The sequence below is a fragment of the Rattus norvegicus genome, chromosome 8, assembly GCF_021556685.1.
Source record: "Rattus norvegicus strain SHRSP/BbbUtx chromosome 8, alternate assembly SHRSP_T2T, whole genome shotgun sequence".
Lineage (NCBI taxonomy): Eukaryota > Metazoa > Chordata > Mammalia > Rodentia > Muridae > Rattus > Rattus norvegicus.
The window spans coordinates 129,760,001-129,770,952 of NC_141541.1; the positions used below are offsets into that span (position 1 = coordinate 129,760,001).

At 47.1% G+C, this 10,952-nt stretch overlaps 1 long non-coding RNA gene across 1 annotated transcript; it reads right to left on the minus strand.

Annotated features, from left to right (window-relative positions):
• Nucleotides 1-3,620: 3,620 nt before the first annotated feature.
• On the minus strand, nt 3,621-9,770 carry LOC102552982 (uncharacterized). The gene is made up of 3 exons (XR_015628168.1): nt 9,502-9,770; nt 4,929-5,065; nt 3,621-4,701 (listed from the first exon to the last, which is right to left on the minus strand). It is a non-coding gene; the product is annotated as an uncharacterized LOC102552982 (long non-coding RNA).
• Nucleotides 9,771-10,952: the final 1,182 nt, after the last annotated feature.

The following is a 10,952-nucleotide window of genomic DNA, read 5'->3' on the forward strand; positions in this document are numbered from 1 at the left end:
TTTGGAATGATGGGTTCTGAGATCTGTGTTCACACAGGCCCTCAGGAGGCAATCAATCTAAAACAGGTTGAACGGGTGGGCTGGATGTAAAGACTTGGGAAACGGTCTGGGAGTATAGGCCAGTGGCAGAAAGCTTGCCTAGTATGTTGTAAGGCTTTGGGTTCAACGCTCGGCACAACCAAAATAAAAACAGATCTGTTAGGAAGAGGGAGCCAGTTACAAATCCAGCGGTAGGGCTGTTAGTAAGGGAAGTGGGTGGAGGGAATCCAGACTCAGGCTAGAGCCTTGGGAAGCATGCATATCCAACAGCCTGCATTGCAAAATGTTGAGGGCAACACAGACAGGACTGGGCCACTCCTCCCTGAGATTCAGGGAAGAGGGGCTCTCGGGTACAGGATTTTTGAGAGGGGAAACACTTTCTACTGTTTGAAGGTGAAATGTCCCATTAGCACATACGCTTGACTACTTGGTCCCTAGCTGGTAGCATTGTTTGGGAAGGTTGTGAAACCTTCAGTGAGATGGAGCCTCACTGAAGGAAGAGTCGCCAGGGGTGGGTCAGGAGGCTTTATAGCCTGGTCCACTTCCCACTCCTCCTTGCTTGGGGAGTGCAGATGCAATGTGACCAGCCAGCTTCCTTCTCCTGACACCATGCCTACCGTGTCTGTTGCCATATCTCCCTAGCCACGATGGGCTGTATCCCTCTAGAGTGCTAAGTCAGAATAAGCCCTTTGGGTTACCTTTGTCACGTACTCTATCATGGTGACTGGAAAGAAATTCAGACACTTAATAGGACAGCTTCAGTGCCCGGCAGAATATAACCCATGCAAATCTCATCACATCTGCCAGGAGCCGTTTAGGAATGGCTAAAGGTAAGTAAGTTTTCTGGAGATGGCCCACCCATTTTGCGTGGCCTACAACGGGCAGTCTCTGAGAGGCAAAGCAGGAAGATAATTCATCCCAGGATTGCTTCTTGCCGCTGATACGCTTTTCCCTACCACATTGCACAACTTAATGATTCCTGGGCACCAGCCCATCCTACTGAAAAAATTTCCTGCAAAACAGCATGAAAGTGGACTTTCATGAGTTAATGCTGGATGAATTAATTATAGTGTTCATGATTTGATTCAAATAATTCTAGAAAGGTTTTAGGAGACAGTTTTAGCTGTTTTGGCAGAAAGATGTAATAAAGTCAGAATCAAGACAAGAACGTGCCCTCTCCTCGTAGAAGAGTAAATAAGGGCTGTATGATGAGGAATACAATGCCCTTTCACAATTACACTAAAAAAGAGAGATAGGCTCAGGACAGATTTGTGATCAAGGAAAAATATTCATTCTAGGTCAGATCCAAGGATGAGGCCACAGGTGTGCACTATGATAAAGCAAGGCCATGTGCAACTGTTGCTTTGAACTTATACTGAGCTTACAGAATGAAACACTGCTTTGAACTTAATATCAACATCCTTCTATAACATTGGTGTAACATTTTATCTGTGAGGTAATTTTCTAAAGAACTTTTGTCTAAGAAGATGTGTGTGTGTGTGTGTGTGTGTGTGTGTGTGTGTGTGTGTGTGTGTGTAAATATTTATGAACACTTGTGTGGCTTATAAGACAGGTTGTCGGGCCAGACTAGAACGTATGCATGTATGAATGTGCATGTCTATGTTTCTTGCCTGTGTAAATGATTTTCTTTTTCTTTTTTCTCTGGTTCATGAAGAGTTAACGAGCTTCAAACTACCTTCTCGCCTGGCCAGCAAGAGGTCCTCAGACCAGAGAGAAGGGAGCCCTAACAATTAAGCTTTTTTTCTTTTTAATCTCCTTGCTAACAAAAAAAGAGTTTATTACCAGAAGCCATAGCTTTTGGCCTTAGAATACTAAAGAGTTAGAGACAGACGAATTGCCAAAGATAAATAAACTTTGGCCTCGGCTGCTGATCCCATACCCCTCACTGCCTTCCTCAGAGACCTGGTGGCCAGGCTGGACTCCAGCACTCATCAAATGTAAAAATGAAGACCACTACTGCTGGGATTTAAAAAAAGAACAAAAAACAACAACAACAACAACCAAAAAACCCCCGCTATTTAAGAAGAAAAGCCCCAGGAAGAGCTACATGTGGAGCCGGATGTCCAAATGCCTTTCAGACAAACCAGAGTAAAATGCTCATCTGCACCTTCCTGTGCTCTGTATGTTTTAACCGAAGCTTCGATGCGTGTTTTTGTATTGATCTTCGATGTTTGGCTCATTTAAAAGGAAAAGATCGATAAACTACTGTTCATTTTCCAAAAACTTCATAAGCCAAAGTTAAGAGGCCTAGAGTCAATGACAGAGAAATGTTTGTTGGAGATGTGACAGACGTCTGTAGAGATGGCTCTGTAAGGCTAAGAGCACTTGTTGCAGAGGTTGCAAGCTTGATTCCCAGCATCCACGTGTGCATGCTTGGTGGAGCGCTTACATACACCCTCACACACATAAACAGTAAAATTGAATAAATAAAACATTGTAAAAGGTGTAGCAGATGAAAGGATGCCTAGTAACTGCTGAACAGTTTACCACCAGGGAAGCAGGGTTACGCCTAAGCTCACAACGTGTGTGGGGACAGACCATCGACACACTTATAGCAGCCGGGGAACGGTGTTCAAATTACCAAAAGAAGCTCTCATCCAGCTCTCATCCGTCTGTGCGGCCACCATGGTGGCTACTGTACTCTTCCACCCTTTTCTGAAGGCAACTTAGCAACTGGTATCAAGAAACTCCAGAATGTGAGCCTGTGCCCTTTCACCCAGGAACCTCCATTCTAAGAGGTTGCCAGAGAAAACAGACGCATCGGGGTCAAAGGTTCACACAGACGTGTTTGCCTCTGTGCCCCAACGATAAGGAACAGAATATGCTAAATGCTGGCAAGTTAGGCTCTGCCTAAACAACCCACGGAGTAGGAAAATGAATGCTAAGGAGCCATTGAAATTACACTTAGGGTTTGTAATGGTATTGTAAAATATTCACGATGTCAGGGGAGAAAAAGGACACGAATTTGCATAAATCACAAAAAAGAAATGCACAAAATATTAAGAGACCGACATGTGGGTGGTGGCTGGCCTACTGATTGGAAAATGCAGATGTCCTTTTTTTTTTTACAGCTCAAACTTCAATAACAAACACACTCATTTTGTATTATTGACTTTAAAAAACAGTTTTCTTGAGCTTAAAAACCCTTTGTGACTACAAAATTAAATCAACTCTGAAAAGTTAATTAACTTGAACAATGTGTTGAAATAATTAAATTGATAAGAAAAGCCATTGAATTTTTAAAAAGCACTAAGGCTACTATGAATGTTCTGTATGCAGAGAAAATTATTAGTTTTAATGAGAGGAAAAGCAATGGGGGTGGAGAATTAGCCCATATAGAACCAGTGTGTGTGTGCGTCTGTGTGTGTGTGTGTGTGTGTGTGTGTGCGTGTTTGTGTGTTTGTGTATGAGTGTGTGTGTATGTGTGTGTGTGAGAGAGAGAGTGTGTGTGTGTGTGTCTGTGAGAGAGAGAGAGAGAGAGAGAGAGAGAGAGAGAGAGAGAGAGAATACAAAGAGATAGAGACTGACAGACAGACATGGACAAAGAAAGATAAATATGGGTTTTTTCTTTTTAAAGATTTATTTTCATTTTATGAGTGCTGCATATATTCACGTGCCCTGTGTGTATGGTACCTGCAGAGGTCACAAGAGGGCATCAGATCTGCTTGAACTGGATGGAGGTGCAGGTGGTTGTGAGCCACCATGTTGGTTCTGGGAACCAAACTTAGGTCCTCTGTAAGAGCAGCCAGGGCTTTCAACAGCTTTTAGGAAGCCATCTTTCCAGCCCCAGACAAGCGTCAGGGCGTCTTCAGGAAGTGGTGCTCTCCCACGGGCAGCATCATCACTGACTGCTTGAATAAAGGAGTCTTCATTCCAAACCCGCCTTCCTGGCTGTGTTCAGGGTGCTGCAGAGCAGGCTGTTGTGCTAGGGACTCCGAGTGCAGCTTAGTTCTCATGTTGTGGTGATTTCTAGGGCTCCTGACTTCCTTGCAAGTGCCCTAAATCTTTTACCATGTTGAAGACTAGCTTTTGGCCTGTCCACGTCAGGGCTGGAGGGAGGCTCGCCTGTTGGTGTTGGTGTATAAATCAGATAGCCTTGGTTCTGCTCCTGTGACTAAGAGATGGTCAGCACCTTGTGAGCTCCCAGGAGTTGTTCCTCCTCGTTCTCATGACCACCTCTACCCCCAAGTCTGGGGCAGAGCAGCCACCTAGACAGTCACTCCCTGCGATCTCCAGAACTTCTACTGTGACAGCTAAAGTTGCCTCTTGTGCTAGACGGTCTTGGGAAGACTGGAGCTGTGGTGCGAAGACCCTGGCTCCAGGGAAATCAGTACTGAACAGGAGCCCTGAGGGAGCCCACACTGTATTAGGAAGGACTCTGGAGTAAACCACTTGCCTTTGCCTTGATTTCCTCAACTGTCAGGAGGAAAGGATGACCCCAACATCTCTGCCTCCTCTTAGGGGGTACCAAGAGATGAAATAGTAGAATCCGGTAGTTATGCCTGAACGCACCATCCGGGGCAGACTCTGAGTTCAATCAGGACGAATCGAGGGATCCTGTTACTTCTAATATGGCCAAGGTTTATGGCTTCTCCAGAGTAGAATTCTCTCGTATTCCAACTGTCAAAAGTGCTATTGGTTCTACAAAAATGTGCAAACATGTGAGAAAGAATTATTCAGGTGGTGCAGGCATGCACACGTGTGAGTGTGGATGTTTGAGTGACTGTACATATGTGAGTGTGGACACGTGAATGACTGTGCATGTGTGTGCCCCCGGGGACAGATAATCCTGTGGGAGATGGTGGGAGGGGACCCACCAGAAGTGTCACTTCAGCCCGGATGGAGGTTGACTGACTTCTTTCACTTACCATCTGTGGTCTGAGGGTCAGAACAGGCGAGATGAAGGTAGGGGGTGGAGCATGCCATCTGTGGACTCAGGATCCCCAAGGAAGGAGAAGCAGCTGGCAGGTTCTTTACACCAAGGAGATTTGGTTGAGTAAGGAACCTGGATGGATGGCTTAGGTAAGAGTGGGTTGGATAAAGAACCTTGGGCCTAAGTAGCTCAGAATTCAGCTCTGACACTGCAGAGAGCCCTCAGCAACTTGGAGATGGCCCCTCTTGACAGAGCCACGTTGTCTCTGGAAAGCTCCAGCTTCCAGGGTAGCAAGTGCAAATCAGCCCAGCATTGGCTCAGCAGAGGAACTTCCCCCAAACAAAATGAGGCTTGTTCTAAACCCTTCTCCCTGTTTGCCAGGTTTGTTGTAGTCTCTCCCCAGCTCCTCCTCATCCCTGGTCCGTCTCATTCACGCACCCAGGACAAAGGTCAAATCCTCCTCACTGACCCTCTCCAGCTGTGTGTGGGGTTGTTATGAAGCCCTGATGCTGGGCTGAGGAGGTTACAGGATGGAGAAGAGTGGGCTGGGGCCGATCGTGGGGTTCAGCCCTGCAGGGTAACACGGAGCTGTGTGCTGCTTCCTGTTTCCAAAAGGCCGCATATTAATTAGGATGCTATTTTGCTTTACCTATTCTGGGATGAATTCCTCAAAATAGTAGAAAAGGAAGAGAGCTCTCCTCCCGCCCTCCTCCTCCTGCTCCGCTCTCGGCCTGCACCCCCAGGCAGTTCTCACTGAAAGTGCTGTGGCAGTGAGAGGGAGGAGCCAAAGAAGGTGTTAATTCACACACATCAAAGATGCACACTTTCATCTGGCTGCAGAAAAGGGAACAAGGGAACTCACACAGCTTTGGCTTGATCAATTAACTTACTTCCTTCTCAGAGGGGTTTGAAAAGAAGAAGAAGAAAAAGAAGAAAATCACCAGACTTAAGAAAACCCTCCCAGGAGCTTCTGTGATTCAAAGGACCTTCTCCAAGGTTCCTGAAACCCCTGGTGGTCGGTCCCCAGGTGTCAGAGCCAGACATTTTTGGGCCTGAGTACTGGATCCCCTAGCAGGAGTGGGAGAGTGGCGGGTTGGTGGGGGTTCAGGCCAGGTCTCCTGCCTATCCTTAAGCCTTTACTGCTGGAGTGCAGGGGCTCTGTACTTCTGGAGGACATTGATACTGCAAATTACTGACTTTGAATTTGAAGGCAGGCCCTGCTGCTGACAACCAAGTGATGCTCTGGGTCTGGGGACCAGAAGCAGTCCTGGAGACTGGAGGTCATTATTATTTGCGTAAACGTATTCCAGCAGGGACAGAAAGATGGCTCAGTGGGTCAAGGCTCTTGGCTATGCCAATCGACCCAGATTCTGGGTCTGCTTGACTCCTGCTCTCCTGTGTCAGTGTTGGAATTCTGGAGGTGGGTGTGATCCTTTCCTCCCTCTTGCCCCTTAGAATGCATCTTAGTACTGAACGATCCTGACCTCCTTACCCTGTTAGAGCTGAAATCTTGGCAGCCGTGTTCAGCCATCCAGGGCTGGGTGGGTGGTGACATTGTTTTCTGGCTTTAAAGAGACAGAAACCCCTCAGAGGCAAGGCAGGTCCCCTGTGAGTGCTCCTGTGACCCCCTTCTGCCCACAAGTGTGCCTATTTTTAGATGCTCTATGCTGAGAGGCCAGTTGCTTACTTTGAAGATATGGACAGTGCTCAAAAGATTTTTGAGGGTCTGGAGAGATGGCCCAGCGGTTAAGAGCACTGACTGCTCTTCCGTTGGTCGTGAGTTCAACTCCCAGCAACCCCACAGTGGCCCACAACCATCTGTAATGGGCGGGATCTGATGCCCTCTTCTGGTGTGTCTGAAGACAGCTACAGTGTACTCATATGCATAAAATAAATAAATAATTTTTTTTGGTTCTTTTTTTCGGAGCTGGGGACCGAACCCAGGGCCTTGCGCTTCCTAGGTAAGCGCTCTACCACTGAGCTAAATCCCCAGCCCCAATAATTTTTTAAAAAGAGAAAGAAGAGAAAATATTTTTGAGCTGGGCGAGGCGGGATACATCTTTAATTCCAGCATCCGAGAGGCAGAGGATGGTTGGATAACCGTGAGTCCAAGGTCAGCCAGAGCTTCACAGGGAGACCCTGTGTTAAACAAGCAACTGTCTTTTGAAAAACTCCTCCTCGTTTTCCGTCAGGGCCCACTTAGCTCACTACTCATTGCTTGTTGAGCATGTACCGTGTGCTGCACGTTTGCTAAGGGCGTGACAGGCATTAACTGCTTAATGCTCACAGCAGTGTGTGACCCAGGTACCACCACTTAAACATTCTAGCAGAATGAGAACCTGTTCCAAAACACACAATATTTTTAGGATGCACCACTATCTCGGCAAGCATCTTGACAAGGTGAAAATAACGGATGCACAGGCCTTGCCCACTTGAGAGCTCTCTCTGCTCCCAAGCCCTGGATCCCTAGTGATAGTCATGGAGTCCTCTGGGCCTGTCCCACGGCTGAATATTCACAAAAACTCCCTTTGGAGCCAGCACTGCCACTGGATGAGATTGCTACATTCCCTCTGGATTACATTGCTCAAATCCAGCTTTATCTGCCTCTCCCCAAGGGAAACTGGCTTAGGTTTGTCCCCTCCACATACATTTCGCTGTTGTTAAGGTGTTGCTGAGAACCGAGACCTCGGTGGGAGATGTTAACAGCTTGCTTGACCGAAGTTGAGGAGACACAGATCTCACCAGGGACTGTGGATACAGAGAAATGGCTGAGGAGAAGGGTGTGCTGTCACCTGTGTGCTTCTCACTGGCGTGCTGAGTTGGGGAGCATTTGCATGTCAGCCATTTTGGCCCTTTTAGATCTTGATAAATGGGAGAGGCTTTAAAGGCTTTCAGATAAAAAGAAGGACGTGGTGCTTGGCAGCAAAAGTAGACGAACAGAATCCACAGGTTTTCCTGACTCGTCTCAGCCACTTCTAATGCAGCCACCTAGCCCACTGAACAAGAACATGCCAGTCAGTCAAGACTGAGCCAAGGATGCAGGATGGGTGGCCAGGATAAGGGGACAGCAGTCAGGTCAGCCTGCAGGGCGGGTGGGCAGAGGGAGAGGAAGACAAGAGCTGGCTTCCTGAGCTGCTCTTGCCCCACAGGCCCGGAGGACTGCCCTGACTGTGCTCCTGTCTGCCCTGACCAGCCCCTTCTCCCTGGATCCCCTTGAAGACTCTCATGAGGAGACACCACGGGCAGCTGGCCTTGTATCTCCACAAACCAGTGAAACTGAGCTTAGCGCCTGAACATCCCATACCCCACATCTTCCTTGCTGGCAACTCCAGGGGAAAGGTGAGGCAAGTTAGAACACATCACTCCACCTGTGACTCAGCTGCTGCCACCGGAGCAGAGTCCAGGGCCGTCTTACCTGACATGCAAGTGTGTGTGTGTGTGTGTGGTGTTAATGTGGTTTGTGATCTATGAGTGTGGCTTGTGGGATGTATATGTGTGTGGGATGGGGTTATGTGTGTGTGGAATGGGTGTGTGTGTGTGTGTGGTGTTAATGTGGTTTGTGATCTATGAGTGTGGCTTGTGGGATGTATATGTGTGTGGAATGGGGGTATGTGTGTGTGGAATGGGTGTGTGTGTGTGTGGTGTTAATGTGGTTTGTGGTTTATAAGTATGGTTTGTGGGGTGTATATGTGTGTGGTATGGGGGTATATGTGTGTGTGTGTGTGGTGGGGATTTTGTAGTAGTCATGCATGTGTTTATGTTTGGTAGTGTGTAGGGGTGTGTGTGGAATGTATGTATGTGTGTGATATGTATGTACATGTGTAGATATGGATGTACACGTATGTGTGGCATGTGGGGTGTGTTTATGGTATGTATACATATGGTATGTATGTGGTATGTATGTGTTGTGGTATGTGAGAGGTAGGTGTAGGTGTGCCTATGTCATGACAGCTGCTGTCTTTTAAAGCCTGTAGAGCCCCCTGTTGTCCACAAGTAATATACCCCCCTCATGTGTAAGATCTGGGCCAGAGATGGTTAGAAAAAGATCCACGGTAAGGAGTGTGAACACAGAGTCACAAAGACTGCCTGAGTTCAGAGAGAAAGGCAGCATAGGGGCCTCCCTACACCACAGAAGGAGGCCGCTCTCCACCCCCACTGAGGTTCACTTCCTTCTTAAAGTGCAGGAGGGCTTCTGCAGAGCTGAGTTCTGCCTCCTATGCAAATTCTCAGGGTTCTGCAGGGCTTTCACATTAAAAAAAAAAAAAAAAAGGAGACAGGCCTCGTGGCATAAATTTTTCATCCTAGGACTTGAGAGATCGAGGCAGGAGGGTCAGAAGTGCTAGGTCATCTCCAGCTACATAGTGAGTTGGAGACAAAGGCACGCATGCTCATGTACGCGCGCACACACACACACACACACACACACACACACACACACACACACACTAGATGAGAGGTGCCACAGGAGGCCCCTCTCCTGAATATGAGCCAGGCTTCCATCCTGGACGGCCTTTCAACCACTCAAGGTTCAATTTCTTTATCTGCAAAATAAGACTCATAGCACCTACCCGGAGGTACTTCTGTGGATTAAGAGGCCAAGTCTCTACCACAAAGAAGCTGCTGTTGACAACTTCAAGACATTTACACAAACGTTTGATGCATGTTATGGGCTGTTAAATACTGTTGTGGAGCACCGTGGGCCAAATCTGGAGGAAACTGAGGGTCAATGTAGGTTGGAATTTTGGCTTCCCTCAGAGTTCAGGCGGGTAGCAAAAGAGACAAGGAAAGAAAGGAGACATCTTGTGAGTGCCATGACACCAGAGCAGAGTGTGACTCATAGTGACCAATAAGAGATCCCTGCAGATCAACCACGTGACTCACGGTGACCAATGACAGGATCCTGCACGTGGCTCAGAGTGACCAATGAGAGGCCCCTGCACATGACTCACAGTGACCAATGAGAGGGCCCTGCAGATCAACCACGTGACTCACAGTGACCAATGAGAGGCCTCTGCAGACCCACCGCCAGATAATGTTTTTTTATCATTGCTTTACAGTTACTCTGTCCATGTGACAATCCTTCAGAAGTAGCTGACCTTTGCTTGCCCTCTGTGAATATCCTCTGTTTTTCAGAGACGATTCCTTTCCATTTATGGAACGTCCTAAGGGTTTCCACAGTCTCTGGCTTATCTTTTCTTCTTTTCATTTTCTCATTTTTAAAAATTTTTACAAATGTTTTATGTTCAGACATCAGATTAGTGAGTCATTTCCTGTAAGATTTGTGCTGTGTGCTTTTTATCATTATAAAAATATTATTGTATATTGTATAGTTATTTTATAGTATATATGTATGTGTTTTTGATTTGGGCTCCCTCACCCCTTAACATGCTAGGATTTGAACCCAGGGCTTTACACGTGCCAGAGACTCGCTCTATCCCTGAGCTACACCCCTGCCTGGCTTTGCACGCTTTAGTTAAGAAAACGTTCCCACCTAATGGCCATTCATTTCCGCCAATCACCTTTTCCGAGCTGCTCTGAGTGTCCTTGTAGTAATGAAGAGATTCTAATGATACTATCAGACTATTGAAACATTGGACTCCACCCCCGGCCCCCAAATGAGAATTTCCCCAGGAAACTCATGCTGTGAAAAGGAAAGTGTGCTAGCTCGAGCGGGAGCTTGTCTCCTGAAAACATTTCACACAGTTCTAACAGAGCCTAGAGTGACAGGTAGACTCATGTGGGCGGGACTGCACCATGACCAGGACGGCTTAGATGAACCCGTCTTGGTCCCTCAATTTAAACTTTGATCTCCCTTCACGACCCTGAAGATGGACTTGGGGGTTTGCTGAATCTCTTTATCCCTCTTCTCGGTGTGGCCATATTGAATAAATCTTTTTCTGCTATTAAAAATTAGGCTCTTCTTTAAAAATTGGCTTCTTGAGGACAGGTAACCAGAGCTGATTTGGGGCACAAGTTGTAAGTCCCTTAAGTTCTATAGCAGGCTCCCACCCCACTGCCC